Source organism: Marmota marmota, unplaced genomic scaffold, assembly GCF_001458135.2.
Source record: "Marmota marmota marmota unplaced genomic scaffold, marMar, whole genome shotgun sequence".
NCBI lineage: Eukaryota > Metazoa > Chordata > Mammalia > Rodentia > Sciuridae > Marmota > Marmota marmota.
This window is the reverse complement of record NW_025999969.1, coordinates 4,054,293-4,062,996: the sequence shown is the minus strand read 5'-3', so window position 1 is coordinate 4,062,996 and position 8,704 is coordinate 4,054,293. Positions and strand designations below refer to the sequence as shown.

At 40.3% G+C, this 8,704-nt stretch overlaps 1 long non-coding RNA gene across 6 annotated transcripts in view; it reads right to left on the bottom strand.

The window, feature by feature from the left end:
- LOC107154366 overlaps positions 1-8,704 on the bottom strand; it is a 126,578-nt gene that overhangs the window by 89,976 nt on the left and 27,898 nt on the right. For all 6 annotated transcript variants that reach the window (XR_007347944.1, XR_007347946.1, XR_007347945.1 and 3 more), the window contains exon 3: positions 7,655-7,894. This is a non-coding gene — a long non-coding RNA (uncharacterized LOC107154366). The remainder of the gene's footprint in view (positions 1-7,654; positions 7,895-8,704) is intronic.

The window sequence follows — 8,704 nt, the reverse complement described above, 5'->3', positions numbered from 1 at the left end:
GCGGGGACAGTGAGCAAGATGGGGAGCCCAGGTTGGCATGGATGGGGTCCATTCTTATTTGGTGCTAACTGGATGGAGAAGACAGGGTTCTTAATGCCAGTGACTCTACATGTTAGACTTGAAACTCTCTAGTGCATAAGAAACAAAGTTCATTTGTGAGAAAACCTTTTGACAAAGGAAGCAAAATGCTGAACTGAGAATCAAGCTCTGGTGGGAACTCAGTAATTTTCCTGGAACTTGAGCAGTTACCTCCCTTCTGGGCCTCAGTTTCTCCGTCTACAAAGTGGCACAGTTGTTTTAGTCTTCAACTCTGAAAAGCCTATTAAACCATTTCTCTTCTCCCCATTATACCTCATTTCCCCCTCCAAATCTATACTCCTCAGAGCAGCCATGGTCGTTCTTTTAAAATTTGTAGATCATGTGACACCTCTGCTCATCACCTTCCCGTGACTCCCCAGTTCACCCAGACTCACAGCCACTGTCCCATCCAGGCCCTCCGTGGCCTGACAGGTTCTCCTGCTGACATTTGGGCCTCATTTCACACTCAGCTCCAACCACCCTGGACTCCTTGCTGTTCTCAGGGCACCCAAGCATACTCTCATGACAAGCTTTTTTTCAAATGATGCTCTCTCTCTGGAACACTCTTCCCCCAGATGGCCAACAGGTGCACTCCATCTTCACATCCAAGGAGCCCACTCTTGGTCCCCATGGCTATCTATCTCCCTTCCCCTAATGTATTCTCTCTCTCTCTCTCTCTCTCTCTCTCTCTCTCTCTCTCTCTCTCTTTCTTTTTGGACACAATACCTTTATTTTATTTATTTATTTATTTATTTATTTTTAATGTGGTGCTGAGGATCGAACCCAGAGCCTCACATGTGCTAGGTGAGTGCTCTCTGGCTGAGCCCCAGTCCCAGCCCCCACCCGCCAATGCATTCTTAGGCACAGAATGTACAACCCATGTTATGTTCTTCTTTTGTTTCCTTCCATGAAAATATGACTTCTATAAGCTCTGAGATTCTATCTCTTTTCTTCATTCAACTCTTCCATCTCTAGTGCTTAAAAGTATGTGGCAAAAAGTAACACTTATATACTTATGTGAAGGAATATTCACAGTGAGCTACTTTTCTCTTATGCTGATTTCTATGGAGTTCTAGTTTTTGTTCAATTAAAAAAATTAACTGACCAATTTTTAAATATGATTATTATACCTTTGTCAGGGTATGCATATGCTCTCTGATGGGATAATTCCAATTAGGATAAAAACTTTTTTTCCTCCAATGTTAAATCAATCCATAAAAAAAAAAAATCAATAGGTCCTCTAAAATCATCACCAAGCATGGTAAATTAAAGCATTTCTGAAGGGTCAGCAGAGTGGTCAATAAGACAGTGTCCAAAAGACCTGAGGGCCCAGAAGTCCTGGCTTGTCACCCCTTTATGGGGCTATATTTAACAAGGTATACAACTCAGATGACCAAAGTTCTCCTGCTGAGTAGCCTACACAATTTCACAGGCAGAGGTGTTATGTAACCATGTCATCCAAAACAGTGACTATATTGATGTGAAGATTTTTCTTTAGATTGCAAGGCCATCATAACATATTATCTTAATTTTATGAGTATTGCATTATCAGATGGCTTGGGCTTGGGCAGGTATCATTCCTGTTTAGCTGGCTGAGACATCAGGAGGTGTCAGAAATGTACAAAGTAAGAACTCTGGGAACTGGGCCCAAGGCCTCAGTAAATTTCAAATCCGTGCTCAACCACTCTGCACTGGTGAGCTTAAGCAAGCCACTTAACTTCCCCAGACCACAATCTTCTGTTCTGCAAAACATGAGTCACAAACAATTCCTGCTTAACCACCTCGTGGCATAAAAATGTGTGAGAGTTTTTCAAAGCATAGAAGACCCCATGCAAATTGCTCAATAAGTAACTAAAAGCCATTATCCAGGTCCTTAGACTGATTCCTGAAAGGATTAGTGGTCTTGTCTGGCAGACAGTCTCACCTGTGTCTTCTCATCACCAAGAGAATGAAACCAGAGAAGAGAGAAATCCAGTTTTATGACATCCAATTTTAGAAGATATTCTTGGGGATTTCTTCACTAATCCAACCACATGTCAACTGAAACCTACTATGGTCAAGATATTGAACCTCTGATTCTGAGGGGGAGAACTAGGCCTGAATGTTATCCAGGTCTTGTTCTCAAAGTGCCCGTAAAAGAGTGGGAAAGACCCATCACCACCACACACTGAACCCTAATATGACAGAGAGGGGGATAGGAAAAAGAAAGGGCAAGAACCTAGAATGTGGTCAATTCACATGGCCTTTGACAGTCATTTCAAGTGTCTGCCTGAGTCAAGACAGGATACTACTTAATTCAGGGACTTTGCCATACGACAATGAGTTCCTTCTTCTGTTTTTTTCCCTGAATCTCCTCTTCTTCTACCTCCTCCTCTTTTATCTCCTATTGCTTTTTCTCTATTTTCTCTCTGCTTTGATGAGAGTTCTGCTGTCTATCACTGAGATATTTTCACCATTAAAGGAAGAGCACAATCGGGAATCTTATGATCCAACACATTTTCTTATTGAATTACAAGATGATCAAGAGTTACTGGGTTAGAGCCAACTCTTGCCTGATTTAGATGACATTTTAATCCAGTTTATTGTGCGACAAAGGATGGAGAATGGAATCGAGGGAAGAATGATATTTATTTCCTAAGGTATGAATATAACTGAGGAAAAATAGTTGTTTAGTTACAAAATATAAAGTACTAAGTATTTCAAATTAATTATCATTTATAAACCAAAATAGACATACCCACAATTCCAAGGCAAAGAAAAGCTTGGTTCCCTGGAACTTTCAATGCACTCTCAAGACTGAAAGGAAACTAGAGATCAGATTCCCTGATACCACTTCTTTTCAGATGATAAACTGAGGTCTGGAGAGGAGAGAGATATGACATCATGTCGTGTTAATGATAATAAACAACAAAAAATCTAGAACTCAGTTCTCCTGATTCTCATTTTATTCTTTTCCACACTCCATGGGCTAGTCCCCAGGTCAAATGGTCCAGGCAGCCACAGACTCATATTATTTCTTCAAGCCCTCCTTTCTCTTTATCTTGTTGTTTTTTTTTTTTTTTTCCCCCTCTTCGGGCATTCACCCTCCCCCAACACACACACCACCTTTCTGAGTCACAGTTGGCTGTGACAGCCAAGTCTCCCTAGCCTCAGGGTCATCAAAGCCAAAGCCAGACCTGTATACAGCCCAGTACACCCAAGTGCCCAATGCTCTATATTCCTGCCCTCACAGGAAGTTCTGTCTCTTTTAATCTTTACAAAAATCAGTGAGGTGTTAACTGTTTTATGTTAAAGACTGGTCATCTTAAGCTCAAAGGACTGTGTTATTTGCCCCCAGGTCACTGAGTTAGAAAGCAGTAAGGCCAAGATTTAAACCAGATCAGTCTAGTATCAGAACAGGTAATTGCCTTATTGCCCTTATAGCATAGCCCCAACCTTGGGAAAGGATCCTGGTGGTTTAAATTAATCCCAAGGAGTCATTGACTCCTGGCTCTTCTACTGGGGGAGATGCACAGTGATCCTGAACATTTCTATAACCTTAACCACATTCTATATGGTGAGAACTAAGGCAAGGTCACTACACTCTCCCTCAGATAAGATAAGTGATGAAGCCTCCCTAACAGAGTTGTGAAAATTTAACAGAGTTGTGAAAATTAAGGATTAGTACAGATAAGGTTTGAGCGTAAGCCAGGTTATCCATGAAGCAGTGTATAAAGGATTCAAGAAACAAGTGGTGTTTTCCTTAATCCAAATGTTAATCAACGATAGTTGACATTATTTTGTTGCATGCTGTTTGAAATGCTTTGATTAAATGTGTAGTCTATATATAATAAATGCTGACTAATAAAATTGAATTTTTATACCTGACCTCTTACCATAAAAAAAAAAGTTGATTTCCAGCTTATAATGTCATCACACTATTCCTTTTAACCTAGAAAAAAAAAATCACTGTTGCCATCTTCACAAACATTTATTGAGCACATGAGGGACTGGGATGAGTATTCTATTACCAGGTATCTTATTTGATTTTCTAAGGGATAGGCACTATTGTTATCTCCATTTCATAGAGGCAGAAACTCAAGCCCAAGGTATCTGAGTACCTTCACTAAAGCCATATGACTGTGAAGTTTAAAAATCAGTTTTTAGAAGTATATATGATATATTTGATATTGCCTTATACCATCAATTTTCAAAAGTTCTTGAGGGCCTTGCAATCAAGATATTCAATTGAAGCCAGGCACGGTGGCACGGGCCTGTAAGCCCAGCAGCCCGAGAGGCTGAGACAGAAGAATCACAAGTTCAAATCCAGCCTCAGCAACAGCGAGATGCTAAGCAACTTAGTGACACCCTGACTCTAAATAAAATACAAAACAGGGCTGGGGATGTGGCTCAGTGGTCTAGTGCCCCTGAGTTCAATCCCCAGTACCAAAAAAAAAAAAAAAAAAAGAAAGAAAGAAAAGATACTCAATTGTTTTTATTTAGATATTGTGCTGCTGTTACTAAAGTACATGAGAAGAACAAATTAGAGGACAGAAGGTTTGTTTGGGGTTCCAGTCCATAGAAGGCCGACTCCATTGCTTTGGGCCCAAGATGAGAGCATCATAGGGGTAAGGGCCAGCAGAGGAAAGCTGCTCCCCTCATGTAAGGGTCAAGAAGGGGAGAGGGAGGGGAGAGAAAGGAGTCGCAGGGAAGATGCACCCTACCAGGGCATGTTCCCAGTGACCCCTTTGTCCAGCCATGCCCCACCTTCTACCTTTACCACCCAGTCAGTCCATTCAAACTAGGATGGATTAATGAGGTCATAGCTCTAACAATCCAGTCACTTTACCTCTGAACATTACTACGTTAACACAGGAGTTTGGGGGGACACCTCATATCCAGCATAAAAGAACAGAGGCAAAATGTTAAAAGTTAACTAAGGAGCTTGAACGTGTGTGTGTGTGTGTGTGTGTGTGTGTGTGTGTGTGTAAGGGGATGGAGAGCAAATAGGAATGTATAAGCAAATCTAAACTAAAGAACACCCCTGGAATGGATGACAAAGGTAGCTCTGTCCTTCATCAAGACACACTTGCATGATTACTAATTGAATTATTTTACGAAAATGACTGATCACTTATTGTGTTCAAGGATATATGTTCCAGATTTGGGCCATACAGAACACATAGTTGCGTAGCCTTTCTCTTAGACCTCACAAGCTGGTTAAATTGTTAGATTAAATATACTTAAATTATTCTGTGTAAATAATTTACACTTAAGTAAATTGCCTCTGGGGTGTGCTCAAAAGTTGTTTCTTATCGAAACTGCCCTTTTATGTAACTACTTAAGGAAAGGAATAAAGAAGAACATGCAATTGGGGGAAATAAGAGAATAGGATTTGGAGCAGAAGATGAATTACTGAAAGTGATCAGAACTTTGGGACACAGGATACTTTTCTCTTCAGTGAAACTTTGAGCTCTTCACAAAAAAAAATCCAATGTCCTAAAAGCTAAATAAAGCAAACTGGGCCTCGGATTCCCCAAGGTTCAGATTAAGAGCCCAACTCTTCCGTGGAGGACAGGAGGAATGAGAGACTGGATTCCCATTATAAATAACCCCAGAGTTTAGTCAATAACATTTTCTTTTGAAGCCCTTTAAGAAACCTGGGATAAATCCAGAAGAAAGGTACTCAATAGGCCAAGCCAGGAGAGTAAGAAAATATCTACAGCTGATTTCATTTTGTATAGCACTTAACTGCTGCAAAGGTGAGTGACCAGGGGTGGCAGAAGCAACCCCAAGCTGGAGGGCCCTTTTATAAAAAGTCTCTGCTCTGGCACTCGGGTTATATGGCTTTAACATCCCTCTTGTAGCATGCTTGCATCCCCTGAACCCCAGAAAACAGAAAGACTCTTAGGATCAGAAACCATGAAAGTCTCATCCCAACCAGGTAATACCAGTGACCACAGATGAGTCATCTAACCTCACCATGTGAATTTAAAATGGATTTTATCTCCAGCAGGTCATCGTTTTACTTAGTCACTCAAGTGATAGGTGTCAATGCATATTGGGAGGTGATCAAGTTTCCAAAGCATGAAAGAATAAGTCACTTAAAAATTTAAAAGTTGAGTGCTCATTCAGATGTCCTCAGACTTCCACAGTTGAAAATAAAAACGAAGCTAGTGAATGAAGCACATAATCTACAGAAGCACCCCTGGTCCACATAGAATGGTACCAAAACTCTCTGCCTAGATTTCAAAGTATTCCCCAAGATATAGTCAACCCCTTTCCCTAGAATTGTCTCAGTCTATCCCTTTATGTATCTTGTTTATCTGTCACATTAATTGTCCAGTGATTCAGGAGTTTAGAATATGGTATTTATATCTGAGCTATTTCCACTTCCTGAAATACCCCTCCCCTGAGTGGCTGTATGTCCAAACCTGCTCAAGTATAACCTCAGAAAAGGAGGCTTCCCTGATTTCCCCTAGTGCAGGCCAGCTCTATCTTAATTGGAGCCCCCTGGCATTTTTATTTGTATCTCATGTTCTACAGTTTTTTTTTCTGGTGCTGGGTATCGAACCCAGGGCCTCCCCATGTTAAGCAAATGCTCCCTCACTGAGCTACACCCCTATCTCCTGTACCTCATATTTTAACAATTGATCTTCTCATAAGTTTACTGTTTAAGAGCAAGATGATATCTGATTTCTCTTTGTTTCACTTACCAAGCAATGGATAACACTTAATCAGCTAATGAATAACATTTAATGAGCCCTTTACACGTGCAATCTCCTCTCCTTTAATCCTCACAGCTAACTCAGCATATGGATGCTGGTATTTCTCTCATTTAGCAGATGAGGAAACAGGGGCTCAGAGAAATCAAGAAAGTTGCTGAAGTTCATAGCTATAAAGTGGTGAAGTCAAATTGGGATTTCCAGTCAAAATCCTTGATTCTTAAAATCCTTGCCTCCACTTACTACATGCATTCAGCATAGGTATTGCTCAATAAATATTTATTAATTGAATGAATGAACAAATGGATGAATGAAGAAAGTGTGAGTCTTCAAGTATGAATGTTCATGCTTCATTCATAGAACCTCATGTCCCCTTCCAGTGGATATTTGCTGAGTTAATGACTGAAGGAATTGGTATTAGAGCAGATGTCTGGGAAACTGCTGAGTCCAGACGCCCTCAAAGGCGAGTCATTCACTCACTCTTGCAATTCTTATTAAGAGTTTGCTATGTCCCCGACAGATGACATAGGAATAAAAAACAAATCAGACACGAATCCTGTTCTTTGGGAATCTTACATTTTTGGTAAGCTGAAAATTGACCAGACTTTTTTTTCAAGTCTAGGAAGGAGTAGTTGTTGTTGGCAGAGGAAAGTTTATTCAAACTCAGGGAACGACCAACAGAACAATCAGAGGTGACCAGTAAGGAAACCAGATTCTGAGCATGAATAAGCTTCCCCTTAGAGAGGAAATGGTGCTGAAGATCACGAAGAATAGCTAGATGATTCACCCATCAAAATAGGAAGCTCTGTCTGGTAAAGAAGATGATGGTAGTGAGGTGGCAGAAACCACAAATATCCTGCTCAAACACTTACCAAGAGTGGACATCACTCTTCCTCTGAGGCTACTGTCTGTGGAGGAGTGATCTATCTGCTGGCCAGGACTGATGAGAGGCAGTGGAACATTGTGTTAGGATTCCCCAGGCCCTGGAGTCTCTGTCTCCCTCCGGAACAAAGGCTTCCTCATGTAGCAGCTGTGCAAATTTAGGCATTCCTCAAAGCAGAGACAATACCAGTTCCTCTTCCACTCAGTTGTGAAAACTGAGGAGTCAATACCTGTAAAGTTCATAGAAGGTGCTTGGCTCATAGTAAACACTCATTAAAATTAACTTTTATTGTGCTTCTACCTGAATCTAATTGTTTCTGTAGCTGAACCAAAGTATCCCAGTGAATTTTAGAAGGAAGCTAAATTCTGAAGAGGATGCTAAAGTGATCATGAAATAAAGGTATAAATCATGTGTCTTATAACAACTTTATTGACAAGATGACAGTTCTTCATCGGTTCAGAGACTGGCTTCTCTGAACTGTCATATGTAATTGTCCTCTGCAGCAGGATGCCAGTGGACCATTATGTTTTATATTTATGAACTTTCACCCCAGACTTAGAGGGTAGCAATAGACTTATTCTGCTACCTCACACAGTCCAATTTTCTTTTACTTACCAGACATCTTTGGAACTATCAGAACCCATGATCTATTTTCAATATATAAAACATTAATCTAACCTCAAAAGCAGATATTTCTTTATCAAGGCAAATACTCATTAATCCATGTTCAAAACAGATTTAAAACATCAATGTGTATATTTAAAGTGTATGCATTAAAAAAACTAATTTGTTTTTTTTTTAATTTTTTATTGTGGGTTGTTCAAAACATTACAAATTTCTTGACATATCATATTCCACACTTTGATTCAAGTGGGTTATGAACTCCCACCTTCACCCCATACACAGATTGCAGAATCACATCAGTTACACATCCAATGATTTACATATTGCCATACTAGTGTCTGTTGTGCTCCGCTGCCTTTCCCATCCTCCACCCTCCCCCCTCCCCTTTTCTTTCTTTCTCTCCTCTCTCTCCTCC